We start from the raw sequence: 22,767 nt of genomic DNA, 5'->3' as shown, positions 1-22,767 counted from the left end.
AAGCCTCCTGGGTGCCCTCCGCCTCCCTCCATCATTGCAGGTGTGTATTCTTGCCATTACTTTTAAGACCTAGCTTTGGGCACTATGACCTTAGGAAAGCCTTGAGATCTGAGGTGTGGGCAATGGTTCAAGGTTTTTTTTGGGAAATACTGTATTCACTTTCTCAGGATGGAAAGAGCTCTCTCCTCGTTGGCACCAAAGATCTGGGGACAGGGACTGAAACCAAAATGAACGAGAAAGCTTTCAAGGCAATCGGCTCCATCTATTCTCCCAGACCCAGCTTCCTCTTCTCTTTGAACACCCGGCTTTGAAATCAGACCTAATTTGTGCAGGTTGCCGAGCAATGTGGGAGCATGCAAGGCCGGTGTAAGTATGGCTTTTCCTGGAGAAGTGTGCTTCCCAGACTAAATTGGCTGAGCATTGAAGACATGACAGCAGAGAGAGACAGCGGGATGATATATTTTTCATTCGACACCAAGCTAAGGGACATCTTTGTAGCTCACGCAAGAACCCTGGGAAATGCTGGGCAGTCATGAATGCTAAAGCCTTTGGGATTCCTGCCAAGGGGACCCGGCTTACATGCTCCAGGCCATAACAACTTTATAGGCAACACGGAGAGTGACAGGTTGGCTTCCGCTGGAGGTTTTACACTTTGTATGCTCGGAGGCACTACTTAGCCACCACTCCCCACTTTTTTCAGCCACCTCCACCTCCAGAGATGTTGGAAGACACTTTTTACACTTTCAGTTATCCATGTGAATGGGAAAGGAGAAGTTCTGGAAAGAATGTCTGTGGTGTCCTATCACAGACAGTTGCTGGGGGTATTAAATCATGGATTTCTTGCTTTAAAAGGTCATGTCTCTTATTACTGGGTGAATGGAAATCAGGCCTTATGGCTAAAAGCTGAGGGTAAGAGGAGAAAATTAACATTTACTAAAGCACCTGCAAAGTGCCAGGAGCTTTTCCTCCTTTAGCAACCCTGCTGCCTTGTTGTATCAGGATTATTTTTTCCCTTTTAACATTTGGTAAACTTAAGCAAGTTTAAGGAACCCATCTGAGGTCACACAGGGTTAGAATGCGGATTGGAAGATTTGTCTGCCTACAAAGTCCTGGTTCTCCCCCCCGCCCACTGGCCTTCTCTGGGCTTAAGAAGTTCAAATATTCCCATATGTGTAGTTCAGCTTCCTTACCAGGGAAGGTGCACATTGTTTGCGGGAAACTGAAGGGAAGCTGTTATAAGGGAAAAGTGGCTTGCAAGTGTGGGTATTCACATCATGGCTTCTTTTCAGGTGTAGAGGATACAGCCTGGACCAGTCCCCGAAACTGCTTCCTTTGTGGGAAGGCACAGGCCAGGCCACTCTGGTCTAAAAGCCATATTAACCAGAGCCCGGGCTATCAGGCTCTGGGGTCCAATCTATAAAATCTCTGTTCCCCATATGCAGGCCTCTGAGGCTTCTGGGAAGAAGACATTCCCCTGAAGAGGCAGTTAGTGGCTTTATGAAAACCTCAGAGAAGGAGGGCACACTGAGAAATAAGAAATCACTGGCTATGGAGGGCTAAAAGTGTGGGACTCTAGTGAATTCTACTGATCTGCTTGCCTCATCTAGATTCTGATGCTGATGATGGTGATGAAAATGGTGCAGTGATGATGGTGGTGGTGGTGATGATGGTGATGATGGTTATGCTGCTGCTGATGGTGGTGATGATGGTGGTGGGGATGATGGTGGTGATGCTGGTGATGGTGGGGATGATGGTGGTGATGATGATGGTGGTGATGATGATAGTGGTGAAGATGGTGGTGATGATGGGGGGGATGATGGTGGTGGGGATGATGGTGGTGGGGATGATGGTGGTGAAGGTGATGGTGATGCTGATGATGGTGGGGCTGGTCATGAAAACAGAATGCCTGGCTCAATGGTGTGTACATGCAGTAGATTTGGAGTTAGTCCATGTGAAACTGGGATGACCTGGACAGCAGTGAAGTGGAAACTAAAGAAAACTGGACAATTAATATGATGGAGATAGCCTGGGAGGTGAGGGAGCTACAGCTTGGAGGTGAGGCAGGTCTCCTCTGGGCATCTTGGAGCTGCTCTTTATTCCTAAAGACGCTGACAGGATACCCCTGCAGGCTAGAACTCCTCAGTCATGGGAAGGAGGAGCTTCTAAGATGCTGTCATTTTGTACCGGAGAAGGTTAATATGTTCCCTCAGACACAATGCAGTTTAAGCCCCAGAATGACCTGGGACTCATACCCTTGTAAGCCTGCCTGTCTTTGCTCAGCTGTTCTCCCCTCTTGGAAGATTCTTCTCTGTTTTTAATAGCTGGTTGAGTCCCAATCATTTTACAACACCCAGTTGTCACCTCTCTTTTTGTTCTTCTTCATTGTCAAATGTCAGCACAAAATAGCCTGTTGGAAAGACAGAGCTGAGTTTGTTGCTTCCAGTGGTAAGGAAGGACACTCTGTTGAGGATTCTTGTAGAGTTTCAGGGTGTAGGGCAAAGCCAGGATACTTACAGGGTTTTAAAGTCTCGTTTAAGGTAGACTTTAAAAACAGAAGCTTGATTAGAATTGGATAAACATCCTGATGTAAGAGTTTATGATTGGTGGACCCAAGAAGGTAAGGGTTTTGAGAACAGAATGGGAAATGATGTGGATCATAAACAATCAGTTTGATGCTACCTATTGAAAAGCTGTCAATTTAAAATAGATGTTCAAGAACGTTCAGTTATTTGCAAATTTATCTTTCTGGGTGAAGGTTTCCTGGAATGGTGAGGACAGCAGAATACTCAAGTCATATGAATATGAGCTGTGTGGGGGTAGGTGGTTTGGGTTCTCACCGCCTCACCATAGAAGAATGACTTCTCAGGGCGACTGGGTGGCTCAGTCAGTTAAGCATCTCCCCCCAACCTTTTTTTTTTTTTTTTTAAGCATCTCCCTTTTGATTATGGCTAAGGTCATGATCTCAGGGTTGTGGGATCAAGCCCCACATGGGGCTCTGAACTCAGCATGGAGTCTGCTGGAGACTCTCCCCCTCTCCCTCTCCCACTGTCCCTCCCTCTGCTCAAAGGCTCTTCCCCACCTCCCACCAAATAAATAAATAAATAAATCTTTGAAAAAAAGAAAAATGGCTTCTCTCACCATGATAAACATAGCCCTTTGTTCAGATTCCAGCTCAATACTCATCACAGGGGATGCCGATTATGAGTCTCTCTGCCAGAGTTTACAAACAATCAAACATACAAATATTGAAACCGTTAGTGGAATTAATGAAAGAAAACTTCCAAATGTGGCACCCCCACCAGTGATGGGCTATGTTACAGTTTACAGAGAAATTCTTCAATAGATGTTCAATTACACTACTCCCCCGTCCTCCCTCCTCCTGTCCTGCCTCTCACAGAGGGAGAACATGGGAGAAAAATGTGATCAATCTGATGGGAGGGAGGCATGTGAAACTACCTCTTTCATCTAGTCTTTAACCAGAAGTGTGGGTATCTATTTGGGGGAGGGGAGGTCAAATCAGCGTTAAGAAAATGTGATGTAACTTAGAAAACCTGGCATGAAATGTTGGCAGCTTGCCTCTTTCTTCTGAATCAGTGCATGAATTTAAAGCCAGGTTACCTTTCTGGCTACAATATTATGGTGCCTTCGTTTTCTTGCTTAATCTTCCAGAATCAATCAGAATTCAGTGTCTGAGCTTTGCTACAGTAATTGCCTAGGAGGGAGCTTGGCCAAAACTAATAAGGGTCACTTCATGAGTTTTCTACGGGGCCCACAGCAGTCACTGGAAAGAAAATGCAGCTGGGACCTACAGCTCTTGCTTTATTTGCCATTTCTGTATTCAGACAACACATGGGAAGCATCTTCCAGCTGTTTCCTACCTATCTATGGCGCCATGCAGCACTGTAGTCTGCAGCTTTTCCACTAGAACCGTCAGTGGCAGGATCAAGGAAGGTGGTGGGGGAGGGAGCTGAAGCAGGGCAGGATTGCAGAAGTGCCAGATAATAAGGATGCCAATACTGCCCTGTGATAGATTCGCATTTGCATAACAGCCTTGTCAATAAAAGCTCTTCCTGCTCCCACTGAAAAAATTAAAAGGCAACAATCAATTCAACTGTTCCTACCAGGTACTTGTCTAGGCCTCTTCTCTCCTTAGAGGATGGAGCAGACCAAACAGCAGGGTATGATTTAGGGATGCGGAGTCCTGAGGAAGGGAGGAAGGAGACCGGTGAGCGCAGTCCATGTCCACCTTGGTCTACTCCTGGTCAGAAGCGCAGATCTAGACGGAGCACCATGATGCCCAAGGTTGAAGTTAGGAGTTAGCAGAGGATGGTCAGGAACCGGGAGAAGGGTAAGGAAAGGTGGCTAGCACCGGCTAACAGCTGAAAATAACAGCTAATATTTACTGAGTCTTTAAATAATTTGTTTCACAACAGGATATTACACAGGAGTACAAATGAAGAGAAAAGATCTACATGAGGACACAAACCGTTCTCTCTACCGCAACTTTAAGGGACAAAAAGCAAGTCTCATGAGACCCCGTTTTTTTATAGAGCTTAACAACTGAAACTAAATATGTTAAGTATATGTCTTTTTTTAAAATATTTTATGTATTCATTCATGAGAGACACACAGAGAGAGGCAGAGGCACAGGCAGAGGGAGAAGCAGGCTCCATGCAGGGAGCCCGATGCAGGACTCGATCCCGGGTCCCCAGGATCATGCCCTGAGCCAAAGGCTGATGCCCAACCGCTGAGCCACCCACGCGTCCCAAGTATATGTGTTTTCATAAGAATAATACAAACAGTGCTGGGCAATGATTCACACATCATTCAGGATGGTGGTTATCTCTAGGGGAGCGAGAGGGAGCTGAGTTGGAAGAGGCTTACAGGCTGATGGGTTATTGGACGTTGATCATATTACAAATGAGTGCATAAAATAAAGGACAGCCCTGCATAGGCAAATGAGGGGAGTGTGTCATAGACCAAGGATTATCATTAATTCCAATTCTGTGTACCTGAGATAAACACAGACACATACCCACAGACAAAAATATCAAATGAACAGCTGAGCACAACCAATCGGATACTAAGCACTTATCACGGGGAGACGCCGGGCTCAGCATTTTGTACGTGTCACCTCATTTCATCCTCATGACTACATTATGAGGTAGGTAATGTTAGAAACCCCATTTTACGTACGAGGGTGTTAGGCACAAAGAGGTTACATCCCTCGCCCAAGGTCATGTGGAGATGGACAGTAGAGCCAGGATTTGAACTAAGTCCAGCAGCCACATTCTACTGCTCCAGGTTCCTGGCTCAATTTCTTCTTGAGCTTGATACTTCCGGGAACTCCTCACTGTGTCAGCACCTGCTGCCTTAGAACCCAGCACGTTGTAGACAGCCCCGGTCAGTCAGTGTGGACGAAACACCTGACGTCTCCTTTGGGGTGACACGGTCAACCTGGGGCCACGGCCTCGGGCAGTTTAGCTGAGTAGTTTTTGCACAGAAGTGAGCACTGATTGATTGGATGTGGTCCCTCCCACGAGTGGTCTGGCCACAGTCTGGTGGTGTTTCTGTGAAGTGGTTTGAGGTAAAGAACTTGGTCTAGGCGTGAAGAGTGCTAAGCTAATCGGACTTGATCTTCTGGAGTTTGGACTGTGGAGTAAGGAACACATGGGCCAGCTGACAGAGAATGGAGAAAACACGCAGAGAAAAGAGATGTCTCCAGAAACGAGACAGGCCCTGAGAAAAGGGAGGCCATCTATCTGCACAGGGACACCGAGCCTAACCTGTGATCCTCCAGACACGCGTGTGGATACCTTGCTTGCTTACTGCAGCCTTCATCCTCGTGAACACAGTAGGAAGACTCAGCAGGAGTAATCATGGATGGGGTTCGGTGAGTCCCTTTTTCTTTACAATGTGTGCAAAAGACAGTTGTAAATGCATTCGCTTTTCTCCAATGAGAGATTTCCTTTCAGCAACCCTTTCTTGGAGCTGACTTGGAGGCCGCAGACAAGCGGGGCCTCTGGAGAGCCCAAGGAAGGAACCAGCATGAGGAATAAAATTAAGTTGAAAATCTCCTTTGACATTTACGAAAAGTCAACAGCCATCTAAGTGATGAGAGAGACCAGAAATATAACTGGCTGAATGTCAATTTTAAAACTAGAAAGATAGCTGCTACTTTATCTCGCGGAGCAGGTGTTTCTGAGCAGTAAATAACTCACGGATGGTCTATTAAACTTTAATGCTTGTGATAACAGCAAAGAGCATGTTGCCACCCTCCTAAATACATATATATAAAAACAAACAGCAATTTTCAACATTTATGCTTTGCACCATTTTCTTTTCACAGTTGTTTTACTGCATTATCTTTTGCTATTATCTTGACCACAAGTCCCTGCTGCATGAAGTTGATTTGCAATCGTGGGCAGAACAACCTAATGTAATTAACTATCTGGCAAGTGTACAGTGATCACTTCCACATAAAAAAGTTTCTCCCCTTGAGTGAACACCCTCCAAATAAGGCACTGATTTCACTGCTTGTAAAACAAGGATGAGATTTTAATTTTGGGGGGGTGGGGCAGAGGGGTGGGGAGAGCACGGTTTCTCCTGCTTTCTTCATCCAGTGTAGACTCCATCATCCTATGTGAGGTTTTATTGAAACAGTAATTATGACACTTCAAAGTGACTTTAAAAAATATTCAGAAAAAAAATGAAGCAACGTAATTGGAAGAAGGTTAGATACAAAGAGATCTGCAATTTGAATCAGCCAGATGCGAATTATTACCTAATAATGAGACTTTGCACTCCTATTACACAGCCTTTTGTGTCTGAGTCTTTAAAAGCCACAAGCTAATGAAGCTCCTGCCTCCCCGTGACTGAGGTCGCTGTTGTCACTGCCTGATGAATGGAGAAAATAAGCCACCAAGACCAGGTGAACTTGGCTTTTCTTCAGTTCAAACCACTTATTGATATGATGGTTTGGAATAAAACTTAGAGATCTCAGCTCCTAGGTTCTCTTGCTTGTTTCCTTTGCCCCGATTTCTTACTCCTCGCCCCTGCGCTACGAGGCCCCAGTGTACAGAGATGGTGGGATGTGCTGCTGGTAGGAGGATTTGGGGAGCTGATTTAAGAACCCACAGTCAGGGGGGCTGAATGGACTTCGCGGTGGTGCTAAATTCTCTTACGGAGAGGAGAAGGAAGGCGGGGAAATCTGGTTGTCAAACCCGAGGCAGCTTGAAATCAGTCCAGTGGGAGTCGATGCGTCACAGATCTCAGCTGACATGACAATCGGGGGCCCCCCCGGCCCTCCCAAGCAGAGGGACCAGCTCACCAGTAAGAGCGAGGAAACGGAGTGTCACAAAGGATAAAACTGTTTCGTGTCCCGCATGAAAGGTAGTATTTTATGGTCATGAATCAGGAAGTGATACCGAAATGGAGAAGGACCCTCCTCGGCAGTTTAGTAACTCAGATTCAGGCTGGATTAGCTGCTCCAAGGTTGGGGCCGTCAACCTGGTGACCCTGGGGAACCTGGTCACCTTCCTTTCCCTGGGCGTTGGGCCTCCCCTTCTGGGTGCTCGGCCACCTCCACTCTTTCCTCCTTCCTCCATGCAGCAAGTTAGTCTTAATGCCTCTCTGAAGAAGTATTTTTATTTGAAATGGGAAGGCCAAAAGATGAGGCCAAGACCAGCGGCTAACACTTAATTTAACATTTCGCTCACTTTCTTACACACTTTATAATTACTTACCGATTCAATCCTCAAACAAAGCAATTAGGCGAATGGTATTATTACCCCAATTTATAGATAAGAAAACAGTTTCAGGGAGTCTCGTGTAATGTATCTGTATTTTGGCAGTGCCTGGGCAGAACTTGCTCAATTAAAGTTTAACTAGGAACCTCTACACGGATGTCAGGGTGCTGGAGAAGGCCGTTCTGGGCCCCTTCCCCAGTCTGCAGAGGAAAGAACACTGAATTAGACATTCAAGACCTGCATTCTAGAATTCTTCTCTGCTACTCATTTCATGTCCTAGAGACTCATTTTTTTATACAAATGCAGATAATATTGTCTTTGTTCTGGTGAGGACTGCAGAGAATACATGGAAAGGCATTTTGGTTACTGGTGAGGTGCTTGCAAATGTATACAAGCAATTGTTTCCTTCGTGCTGGAGTCATGCCTGTGTCCCTTTTCTCCTACCATCCATCTCCTTTTTCTCAGGGTCTCCATCAATCCAAGAGATTAATTTCTACTTCAAAGAAAGGTGATCTTTTAAGTCATCTCCTTAACACCTGCTAAGATCCTTGCACTGACAAGCGATATTTTGTAAAAATGCCGAGTCATCACACCGAGGGCCAAATTTATGCCTAATTCCTGGGAGACGGGTCTCGCTCCTCAGAGCAAGCGCTGACCCGCTGCGCTCGTAGCTGTCCGGGCACGTACGTGTACCTACACATGTGTGCAGTGGTTTCATTTAAACTGATGTGGGAAATATGGAGAGAGACGAGGCCAGCCATATGGCGAGTGACTCATGCGGCACTGATAGTGGAACTGCAAGTCATCACCTCCTCTGCTGTCTGAGCTTGCTGCAGAGAGACAAGGTCACTTCAGCACACCCAGATCTTCTGCTGTCCTCGTCTCCCTGTCTCCGTTGTGCTCCACCCACACACCCTCAACTCTTGCAGAGCCTCGCTGTCCCTGCACCTCCTCTCTCAAATTAGCCTCCAAGTCTAAGCATCTACTCATCCCTGGAGGAAAGCCACCTTCCCGTGCTGTGCTGCTCATTCTGCCGCACTGGCCATCCCCAGCCCACTCCAAAGGAAACGTGCCCCTCCATCCCCACCCCTGAGCATGCTGATTGGGCAGGGGAAAGGACAGCTTGGAGAGGCCGAATCAGGGTCAGCAGGCACAACAGGCTTATATTGGTGATAGCTTAAACTCTGCCTTTGGGGTTTTGTTATGGCTCTACCTCTAATTTGCCAAGTCAGGATAGTTTAAACAACTCAGCCTGGGCTAGACTCTGTTCTAGGTTGGCTGCAAGGAGGAGCGTGTTTATTAAGTTGACAAGTATTGAGCATTCATTAAGTGTCAGGCACTGTCTTAAATAATTTACAAGCATTATCTCATTTAATCCTCCCATCAACCCATGAGGTAATTATCATTACGATTCCCTGTTTGTAGGAGAAGAAAGTGAAACCTTGCCCCCTTGCCCAAGCTCACACCCTCAGTGACATTGAAGAGCTAGGATTTGAATTCCAGATGTCTGACTTAACAGTCTACGTTCTTAAACACTCTTCCACTCTACCTCTTTCCAAAGTGATTTTATACATTATTTTATGTCCAAATTGTAATTAAAAAGCTAGATGGTGGGGTCAGAAAAATGTTAAGAAGACCCTATGATATGATGTGCATCCCCTGGTGTTAATCTCTCCCCCTCTTAAGTGTTGGTGGGAATGCTTCTAGCCAACGGGATATGGCAAAGGTGATGGGACGTCACTCCTTTTGATGTTGTTACGTTATGTACAACTCACCATAGCAGGTGGAGTGACAGAGAGCCCGCTGCTGGTCTTGAAGAAACAAACAGCCATGACTCCCCTATGGGAGGCAGCCACATGGCAGTGAGCCACTTGTGACCCCTTGGACCTAAAGATGACTAGTCCTTAGCCAATAGCCAGTGAGAGGTGGAGGCCCTAGGTCATATGTCTACAGGGAAATGGACCCTGCCAACAAGCTGAATGAGCTTGGAATTGGAGTTTCCTTAGATGAGCCTCCAGATAAGGATGTAGGGTGGCTGACATTTGGATTGCAATCTCATGAGTTCCTGAACAGAGGACCTTATTAAGCCATGTGGGGACTCCTAACACACAGGGACTGTAAGTTAATGAATACGTATTGTTTTTAGTTGCTAGCTTTGTAGGAGTTTATTTGCTGTGATAGCAAACTAACACAAGTTAAGAAATTTGCCCAAGGTCACATCCATAGAAAAATTACAGAGCTTATATTTGAACCCAGTTGTCTGACACAAAAGTCACATTCTTGGCCACTTCCCTATTCTACCTCTTTCAAGAGTGTTTTTATAGATGATTTTTCTGTTCAATATTGTAATTATTCAATTTTCTGCTTTAACAACTCATACCTCATAATGTCCTTGACAGAAGAGGTCTTATAGGTACCTTTTGATATATATTTTTTTAAAGAATTCATCTCCTCTTTGACTTTCCTTTTGTTGCTGGTGGCAACGCTGCCAATTGCATACATCACAGCCCCTGTCCATTTTAGACTCAAAAGTGAACTCACAGTATTTTCAGATTTTTTGCAGATCTATACACCGTTGAGCATCTATACCTCAAAAACTCTATACACACACACACACACACACACACACACATCACTTAATAGGTAGGAAAATTAGATCTCTATGAAGAAGGTTATAGAGATTTTAAAGGTGAGGAAATGTAGAATAAAGAAAGATGATTAAAACAGCCAGAAAAGTGAAATAAACAAAGAACCCAAATACTTAAAGAAATGGAAAGGATATTTCAGCCTTGGGTTAGGATGTCAAATGCCTTGTTCTGACTGATTTTTGTAATCCTTGCCCTTGAGTCCAGGCAGAAGTGGCAACATAATTTGCAGAACCCAGTGCCAAATGGAAATGTAGGGCCCCTTGTTCAAAAGTGAACAATTTCAAAGGACAGGGAAGCATTAAACCATGCACAAGGTCCCTCTGAGCATGAGGCTGTGTTCAAGCGCACAGGCTCGCAGCATGAAGCTGGCCCTGAGTGCAACTCACCCTAATTCTGAGACGTACTGGACCTTGTGGTTATTATTAGATGTCTATCATTATTGTAAGAGTGGTAACTCATTTTCTCTTTGTATTTCGCACTTGTCTACTTATTCAAAAGAGCTTCCAACCTGATACTTAGAATCTACAATATGCTTCTCATCCCATCACCTCTTCTGCTCTTAGCTACCCTGGGATGTTTAATCTGTGAGGTAGGGAGGGCTCTTGTCTTTGGTTTTCAGATTGGAGAATTGAATAGCAAAAATGATCAATGTCTTGATAGCAACCGTAATAGGAAATATGGTTCTTTTATATCTGCATCTTCTTCCAGTAGGATCACAAAGCTAGGTGAAGGCACATTTCTTGTTTTTGTCCTCATTTTTGTGCCTCCACCCTCCACCTCAGCCCAGCCCACTGCCCTGGCACAGTGTTATACTCAGGGCTGTGGCTCAGATATATTGATTATTTGAAGATTGGTTGAAATTCGTTGGTAAGATGGGGGAGGAGACTTTTTGTGGGAAAGAAGACAGAGCAGAGTCTTAAATGAAATTGGCTTTCTGAGAGGGGACTTGTTTTAGAGTCAACCAAGGGTTCCAGTTCCACCCTATCTGGGATTCTGGTCTCCATCACTGCATCCTTTGTTTCTCTCTCTTTTTTGTCAAGACTCAGGGGAAAGGGTTAGGCATTTATCTCATAAGAATATATGTACTTAAATCCTTTTATAAAAATTATAAACGTTATGAAAAGAATTTAGAGACTTGAGCAATGAGGTTGAGGGTATTAGATCTTTCCTATACCGTCACGTCACCAGAGACCTAGGTATGCTTCATCACCTAGCTGCCAAAGCAAGTGCTGATTCAAATTTGACAGAGCTCAGTGGTCCTTCTTAAATGTGGACTGCCTTCATTTTTCTTTTGTCCCTATACTTTTCTTTCCTCCTTGCTCCACTATCAGCACAATCTATGGCCTTAGCTTTCCTCCCATTTTCAACCTTATTTGGACATCTATTTGCCTTTTGCTCAGGTTGCATGATTACAGAATAAGTACTACACAGTCCAGTTACAGGTTTCAGAGCTGTGAGGGACATTGGACTATAATCCCATCTTCTCCTCTTCTTCAATCTTCTCAAGGTGAAAATGCATTGTAATTTTCAGGATAATACTGAATAGCACTGGATAACTTACCAACAGACACACAGCCAGGGCTCGTGGCTTCTAATTGTTTATCCACTGCTCTTTACTGCATACTTAGCAACTCCTTCCTTTACTGGGTCATTTGTTACGTTACTAGCTATGACCTCAGCATATTTTTTTTCTTCCACAGTTGCCCTTGGTCCTAAGATATACATATCATTCTTCTCCAGTTGTCCTAATGGGCTATAAATGCCTTTACTAAACCCAAATCTTCCATCTTGGGTTCATCTTCTCATTCCCTTTTCTTTTAAAGCTCAGTCTTCTCTTCACAGATGGGAGTGGGTAGTAGCGGTGATGTATGCTAACCAGTTCCAATTTGTTTATCCCTTCTCAATATTTTATCTTTATTGCTATCCAGCCATTAATATTACAAAAATTCTCACTTGCACACTTTCTAAATAGTAAAGACCCAGCACCTTTACAAAAGATAAAAAGCCTTTTTCTCCTATGTCCTCCAACCTCTTGTGGCCTCTGCTTTATGCTGAATCTATAACTTCAGTGGCTGAACACCAATGGTGATTTCTCTTGTAGAGTCTCTCTTGTCCCTATAGTTTACATTGAAGCCACCCTCTTTTATGGTAGGGTTTCAAAATTACAAGGTTCTAATTTATCATGTGTTAGATACAACTATTAATATAAATTAAAATAGGGCCTAAAAGTGCCCAGTCTATAACTTTTTCCATTTTGTTCTCCTGTTTTCTTCCAATAGGAGTTAGGTCTTTGAATGAGAAGAAGGAGAAAGAAATATGAGATCAGCAAGGCACGTTTGATTTATTGGCTGGTGTTTGATGCACAAATCACCACAACCCATAGATGGAAGGAATGTCATCTTGAGAAAAGAACATATTTCTGTCACTGCTCTCTCCCTCCAAGCTGGGCCCTGAGACTCTTCTGGGGATTTAACCCAGCAATTCTATAATTTCATAAGGTTTTGTAATATCCCAAGATAGATTCCCTAGGTCAGATAAGTGGATAAGGCTGGTAATATTTATCTATTTACACCACAAAATGGAGAGGGGAGCAGAAGTACCAGAAGGCAGAAATGCCTTTTTCCTGATACTCGAAGGAGTAAGATTCTGGGAATCAGAGGGGAAGTTGAAATCAAGGGTCAATGGCCAATGAAATGCTTAATAACTCTTGCAGATTTGTGTGTGGAGGCATATCAGGGACAAATGAAATCAGCAGGAATGTGCCATTTACTGGATGGCTGTCAGAAAGCTGTTCAGAGGTGGCTAATAGACATTATGTAAACCTTAGTCAATGGTGTCTCCAAACTGTGTTCTCTTTAGTTTTCCGATCGTTTTGCATAACCCAAGTCCCTAACTAACATCCATATTTCTATTTTATACCTTATTCCTTTTACTCCCTCCGTGTGACCCTTGGCCAATAAGTCGGCTGAGTGCAGTCACATCTGTGCTGAAACCTAATTGGACAGAATGCTAATGTCCAGTGCTCTCCTATGTTTGGACAAAATGGGCCAGAGCTTGATTCTATAGGTTTGCATATGGTGTGTGTGTGTGTGTGTGTGTGTGTGTGTGTGTGTGTAAGTCTGTGTGTGCTGCAGGATAGGCTGCAAGCCTTTGATAACAAATAGAATAATACTGTTTATATTCACATGGGGGAAGACTTGACTATCAGAACTGAGCTCTTCACAGCGTAATTACAACTTGCTGAGTGCTGTGGCTCTGGTGAACAATGAAGATATAATCAGTGCACCTATTTGTCCTCCTGAATTCCAGCTGCTAAAGCAATTTCTTTTTCACAGAACTGACAATTTTGCGGTTCTTGTGAAAATCCACCGTTTCCCCCCCTGAAATCCTGTGAAATGGAGCTCGCCGGAGGAAACACTATGAAAGCAGCCTGGTTCCTGCATCATCTCCATGAAATTAGGCAGATCATATTTCCAGCACTGCTATCCTGATTGCATGTTTGTTTAAAATGACAGTTGATGTTGTGTATCTCTTTCATTAGGGAGGCTCAACGATCTTGACATTATTAACTAACTGCAGCACTTGCTGCATATAAACACCAATCCACAGAGACATCTCAGACAGTACTTGAGGAAAAATAAAGCTCTTTAAATGTGAGGAGCCAACAGAAGGATCTCGGCCATGTTTGCAGTTTGCCAGGTGTATTGTTAGCCATTCACGAGTAATAATTTTCCATGGGGCCTAAATACCAAGATTCAGAGGGCAAACATTGACATCTGGGTTCAAGCACTTAAAGAGGCCAAATCAAGTGGTGAGGAGGCTAGGGACTTCCGCAGAATGAAAGCCAGAGCAGCTTTCTTTCCCTTCGTTCCTTGAGCCCTGGCTGCGTTGAGCACCTAATGCTGGATAGTAAATCACATACGGGCAGGAGTGGTCACTCTATTTTCTAGATATTTTGAGTTGTATAGGCACACTAAGGCCTTGATTCTAAAGTATCACAGTTTGGGGGGCTGGGAGACTTAGATGTGATTTTAATGTTTTCTTTTCTTTTTTTTTTAAGATTTTATTTATTTATTCATGAGAGACACACAGAGAGAGAGAGAGGCAGAGACACAGGCAGAGGGAGAAGCAGGCTCCATGCAGGGAGTCCGATGTGGGACTCAATCCCGGGACTCCAGGATCATGCCCTGAACCAGAAGGCAGATGCTTAACTGCTGAGCCACCCAGGCGTCCAGATTTTGGTGTTTTCTTATAAGTATTTTTAGGGTCTATGTAGAACTTTGCTCCATGGGGAACTTCCCTTTTAATATTCAGGGTACGCTGCATTAAAGGCTTTTGTGATGGTAGAAACTGGTGACACTCACCTCTCTTTCTCAGTCAGGCTCATTTGTGGCTCTTCCCTCCAGACTTGACGTTTTGGCCTCTCTCTCTTGCATTGACATGAAAACCTGCTTTGCTGACCGTAAGGATATTCCAACAAGGCCTCTGCTCCTGCTCAGTTTTTGTCTTGCCATCTTCCTATTCAACTCCTTCCTAAGTCCATCCCACCTAGTTCCTAGCCTTGGGTCTGTTTTGGTCTACACATATCCCTTTCTACCTCTCACCCTCTGGCCATCCGAGCACTTGTAAGGCTTCCCTGAGAAGCTCACAAAACTGCTCTATCCTTAAAGAGTTGATCCCAAATTAATTCTTTGCTGACCTCATGTGGTCTACTGTGTCTCCATGTAAGTCTATTTCTGGCATAAGCCTCCAACCTCCAGTTGCATTCCTATGTTAAAAATGGAATCAGTAGCTGGGCAATAATGACTTTTATGAGAAGAAAGAGATGAAGTAAAGGAGTAAAATTATGTTTAGGTCTATCAAGCAGGAGGACTGATTTTGGAATTTCAGGATTATTGTTTTTACCTCCCTTTCTTCCTTCTTCCTCTTCCCAAGAGAAGTCACTGATTTCACCTGTTGATCCTTCTCCAGAATGGAAATGAGAGAGTAGAAAGAGTATTCTTGCTCAATCGTATGCTACCTGGAGGCAGAAAGTTTATTATAGATAAATAGACTCAAGATAGGGCACTTATCAGCATAATTACATTGACCACCGCTAATGGCTTGAATGCACACTTTATTTAACTGCACAAAATACTAGTTCAAAGTCAACATTGGACCAAGAAAGACCAATTTCAGAAAGCTTGCATTATATTATCAGTTCGCCCTGGAAATAGTAGTGTTCATCTCCATGTAAGAGGGTTGTCTTCTTGTTTGCCCAGGACAGTCTCAGTTTCCATCCACATCCAAGGTTAATTATTGATAGTACCTCCTTTTACTGTCAAAAGTATTCTGATTTGGATGATAAATTATATGATAACCCTACCCCGAGTTTCCTTGATGCTTTTAATTGTCCTAAGACCCAGAGGAGCCCAGATGGAAGGTTAGAAATAGTCAAAAAATTAAGGGGAAAAATTATGTCCACATGAAGAAAAGTTTGGAAAGTGAGTTTGGAAAGAGAACAAGTAAACAAGAATACATAACCAGGCAAAATACTGGGGATAGAAAAGAAGTGACAAAAACTAGAAGGTTCCAAGGAGGTAAAACTTAGAAAAGATCCTCAGGAGTGACAGTAGGGGAAGAGCCTTTCATGGCTACTATCTTTGGGCGGAAAGAGAGTAATCATTGGCTCTAGGGGTTTGGACATTAAGATGTTTATTAATCAAGAACCTTTGATCTTTCTTTCTAGACCCTTGTCTCTTAGGTTCTCTCAAGAGTCTATATGGGTAAAATTTTCAACCAAGCCCCTTGTCAAAGGAAGTGATGACATATTTTTTTTGTTTTCCAAAGTGTTCTTGTGGGAATCGTCAATTTCTTGAACAAGAATGCTGAGCAGGTGTTTGGTTAGACAAGGGAAACCCACCATCTGCCATAGGCCCTTTGTCCTTCTGGAAAATTACTGAGGTGCAGTATATCAGAACTATACACAAACAAAAATCAATCGCTCAAGATTCCAGCTCTGACCACAAAGTCAATAAGAATGACAGGGATAAATTTGTTCTTCTCTTAAATGCTCTTAGAACACAAAATAGAGTGGAGCTCAAATATGGAGATACGTGTAGAGGAGCATTTGAAAATTGAGGATAAAGAAGAAATGAGAAAACCCAAAAGAGGAAGATATGGCCAATGAAAGAAAAGAAATAGGACAAGGACATAGATATGTTAGAAATTACCAGATAAAATTGATCTCCTCTTCTTCCCTGAAACATTGTATAAGCTATTTTTCTGTAACTTTTCCATGTGCTTCAAGGGTAGAACAGGATAAAATAGCTACTGCTAATAGCTTTGTTATACTTGCCAGAATGTGGGAAATGAGGAGATTACAGTCCTATATAAAAAGGTGCAGAATCAGCACATTTAGGCAAAGTAACGATGATGTTAAAAATAGTAATAAGAGCTAATTCTTTTTGCACTATTAAGATGTGTCAGGCATTTTCTGAAGTGTATTATGTTTATTAATTCATTTAATTTTTATGACTATTCTGTGGGATGGATCTTATTATTATCCTTATTTTACAGGTGAGGAAACTGAGGCACAGAGCAGCTAAGTTAATTGCCCAAGTCACACAACCATTAAGAGGCAGACTTGCGATTTAGGAGAATTAGTTGGGAGTAGAGATGAATGGAAACTCTTGGCTACAGACAAGATTCAATTCATGAAGTGAGAAACTGTGGAAAATTTCCAGAGGCTAAATATAGTTCATCTATATTATATGGTTCACCTCACATGCATATTCAAAAAAGAAAGCCAAAGCCCATGATCATGAGTAAGGTAAGTGGGTTTCCAGGTGTAAGTCTTGAAGATATGTTTATAATTAATTCAATCTACTCCTTTACTATTCATTATATATATGTTTCATAACTGGACTTGTATTATTATTGTAGCTTTTTAATGTACATTGTAATGTAATTGTAGCTTTAAATAACCTTGATGGTTATTTAGCATGAGGATTGGAGATGTAGAGGATAGGTCAGACAGTAATATTTTATGAAACTAGCAAAACTAATAGAAGATTTGTGAAAGATAGCATGAGTGATAGGGACTCATAAGGAGAAGAATCTGCGTCTTACAGAATGGAGGATATTCATCCAAACTCTAGCAACAAGACCACAGAGCATAATCAAGGCATCAAATTATAGAAAAATTCTTTGAAGTTAAGCTGATCACTTTTGTCCTCTCTACTGCCTTTGTTCATCACTAGTAAGACAGTTCTAAAGTATCTCTTCCCTCAAGAAGTTTATAATCTAGCTGGAAAGACTGGATTTCATGAAGTACAATATTGATATTTAAATCAGGTGGACTATAGACTTTGCAAGGTTAAGGGCAGGATCATCTCAAATAAAAGGAAATACAATTAAAAAGTGACCAAGAAGACATTTATTATCTCACAGAGCAAAGAGTCTGGAGACAGGGTATACCCATATTGATTAATTTGCTGGTCAAATTCTGCGAGAACTCCAGGATCCACATTTCTGTGATTTTCTTGGCCTTTTCCTCTTAGTTGTGAAAATGGCTGCTACAGTTCCAAGAACCATGGACAATGCCAATTTCCAGAGTCAGAAAAGAAAATATCTGTATCTTTGTTTCCTCTTAAGAATTTGGGTCTTCCAGGAAGTTTCTCAATGTACTTACCCTCATCAACAATAGGTCAAAGTTGCCTCGTGTGCCCATGACTCAAATGATAACTTGGCCAGGCAGAATGAAGTTGCTATGCTCGGCTTAGACCAGGAGATCTAAGGTCTTGGATGCAAGGGTCTCTCCAACATCCTTTCAGAGGGTCAGCAAAGTCAAACTATTTTGTAATAATACTAAGAAATTATTGGTCTTTTTGACTGTGTACATATCGTTTGGCACTGATAGTGCAAAAGCAATGGTAGCACCTTAGCACCAATCAAGACAAAGTCACCAAAGGAAAATGAAGGCATTGAAAGAAAAATGAACCACACCACATTTCTGGATATGGCAACCCATTTTGGGGGTGGAGCAGGAGTTCCTGGGATCAGGGAGGCTGCAGCCCCTCACTGGTTGGGTATGTTCCTATTTTTGTGAGTTCAATACTATGTACCATTGTATTATAGTAACTTTTATAAAGAAAAAAAAAAGACAAATTCACCAAATGTACTGTTGTGTAGCTGTTGTGTTCTCCACTGCCGCAAGCTTACTGTAAAGAAAATTTCCAATTTCACTTAAAAATGTCCTTGATGAAACAGTAAAAATGACTAATTTCATTAAACTTGGCCTTAAATACTTATTTTTTATTCTGTGTGACAAGATCGGAATCACACATAAACTACTTCTGTTACATTCTGAAGTATGATGGTTGTCTCGAGGCAAAAACACTTGTGTGATTATTTGAGTAGTAAGATCAATGATCATTTTTACTTGAAAGAACAGCAAGACAAACTATGGTTATTCACACTTATCCACTTGACAGAAACTTCCCCCAAAATGAATGAAGTGAGTCACTTTAAGAAAAACAATTGACATTATTTTTTACCAATGATAAAATTTGAGCTTTTGAATGAAAATCAGAGTTATGGAAAACCTGTATCTGCTACCATCAGCTTTCCAACACTTAAAAACTTTCTGGATAAAATTAGTGGTGACATTAACAAACGCATTTTCGTGGGGTTTTTTGGATATTACGTAGTAAAATAAGTCAACATTTGGAAGATCTGCATAATTTAGTGAACTGATCTTTTCGAAATGACCAAGGCATGCTGTTAAAAAAATCATATATGGGTAAATGATCCATTCAAAGAACAAGATAAATCAATGGACTCTAGTGCAATAAAATATGAAAAGGTCATCACTTGGTTTAAGATTCCACATTGCAACTAAATTTTTAACAAATCACCACTTGCAAGTTTTAGACTCTCAAAGAATATCCGCAATGATCTGTAAAGGAAATATTCCTCTCTTTCTAATTTCATACCTGTGTAATTAAAGGCTAAATTTTCTTTATATGCTTCAACCAAAACAAATATCACAACAGATTGGAATGTGGAAGCAGAGATGGAAATCCAGCTGTCCTCTATTAAGCCATACATTAAGGAGATTTACAAAAGTGTAAAGGAATGCCACTTGCCTCATCAAATTCCTTTGGCACATGTAGTTATTTTTTATTAAAAATATGTTATTTACATTAGCATGTGCTTGGTTTATTATTTTTTAGGACAAATTTACAAACAAGTACTTTAAACTTCTCAATTTTAAATTTTAATATGGTAAATATCAATAGATATAATACACATAAGCAAAACTCCCCGAGGAACACAATTATTCTGAAGAATGTAAATAGATCCTGAGACAAAAAAAGTTTGGGAAATCCTGGTTTAAAGAAACAAGATTTATCCCTGGGTTTGGGTGGGACACAGTCTGCCTGGACCCATGTGGCTACCTGAGCCCGGAACCAGTGAGGAACCCTGGTAAGAAAAAAACAGATGGGGGACGAATGGTAACTCAGGGTTTACCACAGGGATTGGCCCATGAGGAATAGAAAGAGGAAGTATCAGCTACTCTTTCAGGGCAAAAGGACCGTGGCTCAAGAGAGGAGACAAGGCCAGAGATGAATCCTGGTCCTCCCTCTCCTTCTTCTCCCCTCTTCCAACCTCCTCTTTTTTTTTAGAAAAGAGTCTCAATATGTTAGGCAAGGAAGATAAACATCAGTGGAGGAGACAGTATACAAAGTACAAAAAAACATAGTTGAAAAGACCATCAAATCATCTCATTATAGCTTATTCTTTTTTTAACATTGAATAATTTCCCTCTTCTGGGATTCGTAGGTACACATACATATACACACATGATTTTCAACTGCATACATATTTTCCTAGTGAGGCCTGGAACATGTATCCTACAGGCAAAACACATCATATGCAATGTAATATATGTATGTTGGGAAATATTCAAGGGGAAGCATTTTTAATATTTTGTTTTTTTGGGGGGGGGGGCTGCTGAAAAGGGGAAGAGGAAAAAAAGTAAGATTAAATTGTGTTCACTATTGCTAAGCCAGATAGAGACTAGGATAGAAATATCAGAATTAAAAAAAAAAAAAGACATGAAATCTCCTAACTTGACAACCATGGATCTTACCATGGAGCTGAAGAGTTGGGATCCAGTGGATCCCAAGTACAAGTCTCCACATCAATAGCAACAAGTAGGCAAAATGATGGTTGCAACTACATAAATCCATCTCTAGTTTCTAGAGCCTCCTTCCTGATACTGTCACCTCTGAAACTTGGCAATTGCTTCCACTACCATGACCTCCACATGCATACAACAGTTTTCAGCTCTCTGTCGACTGGATTAGATCACAAGCTAGTCGTGGTACTTGTTGATACTAGGTCTTTTTTGACTTTGCATTCCTAGCTTGAAGGCATGTTTGGTATATATTGGGGACTTAGTAAATGTACTTCTAGGGGCAGTTGTGACCTAAAGCTGGTTAATGCTCCTGGAAGAGAACAGATGTGGGGGCACACCGTGAGCATATATGGAATACCACTTGGCAGCCAGGTTCCATGGGAAATGAAAGGCCGGGGTTGGACATACTTTTGGACCTATCATGTCTCTTTAGACATCTATAGCCATCTTATTCCTGTTCATTTTTTTTCTCTGGCTCCTTGATATTCTGTGCCTTCTCTTTTGTTCTTTTTGGTCATTCCCCAATCCAAGCCAAGTTTTTCTTCAACTTCTTCGGGCCTCTAGTGATGCAAATCTAGTTTCCCATCTTGCTCCTGATTCCACCTTACTCTCGCTGTTGCTCCTGCTGCTCTCTTGACCTGAAATGTCCTCCCTTGTTTTCCTATCTGAAACCACCCACTCATCCCTCAAGACCCAGCCCCGAAGTTTGATGTCCTGTGAAGTTGTCCCTGAGTTCCCCAGGAAGAATTAATTATCCCCTTTTCCACCATGGCTTTTTATTTGCATTTATGTTATAGCCCCTCTTAGGGGATCAGGCTTTGCTGTTTTCATACGTTTCCCACATGTATATCCTTCAAATGCTCAGAATTCAATGAAGGAATGAGAACAGCATCTCAGGTCTGAGTCTCTGGGCTACCTGTCTAACCAAGTCTTCACTTTCTGCAGGTTCATTTGTTCATTCTCCTTTCTTTTTTCCACTCTTCTTTACCTTCAGCCAGAGGCTTAAGCCTTTCATCTGGTGCTCTGGGATCCTGCTTCTCACCCAGGGCCCAGCTGCTGAATAATCATCACCAATTAGGATACACAGGTATTGTCGTTTAGCATAAGTTTTCACGAGGCAGTATTCTGTCCATATTAAATAGTTAGTTATACATGTGGGTACACTAGGAGGGTGTTTTTCAAGTGATGACTCAATTAACCAATTAACTAGTGTGTGTTAAGCCCCAATGCCATGCCTAGAACTAGCGATGTGGGGTGGAGGGTGAGGAGAGGGAACTGAATTAGTTTTATTTATATAGACCTGCCAATATTTGACCCTATAAAAGGAGCTATTTATATAATTGGAGTGGCTTAGTGGGCATATATTGAAAGAACAAAGACCAAGGATGGATGGATATAACCACCACAGGATTACGGAGGGAAGAGTAACGTGTGGTTGGGTTGTCAGGGGGTCAGGGAGCAGGACTTGCCATGGGTCCTTCAAGTGGGTAAGTCATGTGCTGGAGGGTACCAGACCTCAATGCTGGGGGGCTGATGAAGCTCTATGTTTGGGGTGCACTGGCAAGAGCCTAGAGGGGACTTCTGCTGGGACTTGGGGTGGAAGCAAGGCTGCACAGAGGAGTAGGGCTGGGTCACATAGGGGAGTTAAAGAATAAGCCTTGAGATGTCATTGTGATGTGGCTACTGTAGGTTTCAGGAAAGGGCAGCGATTCCACAAAGTTGTGTTTTGTGGAGATCAGACTCAAAATGTCCTAGGCCTTCGTGGAAGCTCCTTTTCAGTAAATTCACCTTTTAAGATTCGCCGCCCCCCCCCCCCCTTTTTTGACCTAGGGATACTAAATTAACAATGAAGACATGTTAAATTTACTAATTTCCTCCAAAGGATGTTTGTTCTGAAGACTGGCCCCTCAATCAAGAAGGATTGAGAAATAAGTTCCTTATTCTGCTTTAAATTTTGATGACATCTTCTGGAGGCATGTTCCAGCTCTGCCCAGAGCCCCAACATGCATTCTTAGCACTCTGACCTTGGGTGGGATGTCTTGGTGCTGGCTTCCCAATTAAAAAGGCGTCTGTAGAATGCCATTTCCTAATTAGAACTCCGACCCTGAGGTTGTAGCAGCTCACAACTGCACCTCAGAAGTTCATTATACCCACTGTGCCCTGAAGATTCAAAGAAGTCTTTTACTTA

At 42.4% G+C, this 22,767-nt stretch overlaps 1 long non-coding RNA gene across 2 annotated transcripts in view; it reads left to right on the top strand.

Moving 5' to 3' along the window:
* Positions 1 to 22,767, top strand: part of LOC111095780 — a 112,509-nt gene that overhangs the window by 72,797 nt on the left and 16,945 nt on the right. The window contains exons 5-7 of one of the 2 annotated variants that reach the window (XR_005359045.1): positions 4,434 to 5,893; positions 6,818 to 6,931; positions 16,955 to 17,207. This is a non-coding gene — a long non-coding RNA (uncharacterized LOC111095780). Of the gene's footprint in view, positions 1 to 4,433; positions 5,894 to 6,817; positions 6,932 to 12,675; positions 12,715 to 16,954; positions 17,208 to 22,767 lie in introns of those variants that run through there. The other variant, XR_005359046.1, reaches the window with a different exon arrangement.

Source organism: Canis lupus, chromosome 5 (assembly GCF_011100685.1).
Source record: "Canis lupus familiaris isolate Mischka breed German Shepherd chromosome 5, alternate assembly UU_Cfam_GSD_1.0, whole genome shotgun sequence".
Taxonomy (NCBI): domain Eukaryota; kingdom Metazoa; phylum Chordata; class Mammalia; order Carnivora; family Canidae; genus Canis; species Canis lupus.
The sequence above is the reverse complement of the archived record's forward strand: the minus strand, read 5'-3'. Positions and strand labels throughout refer to the sequence as shown.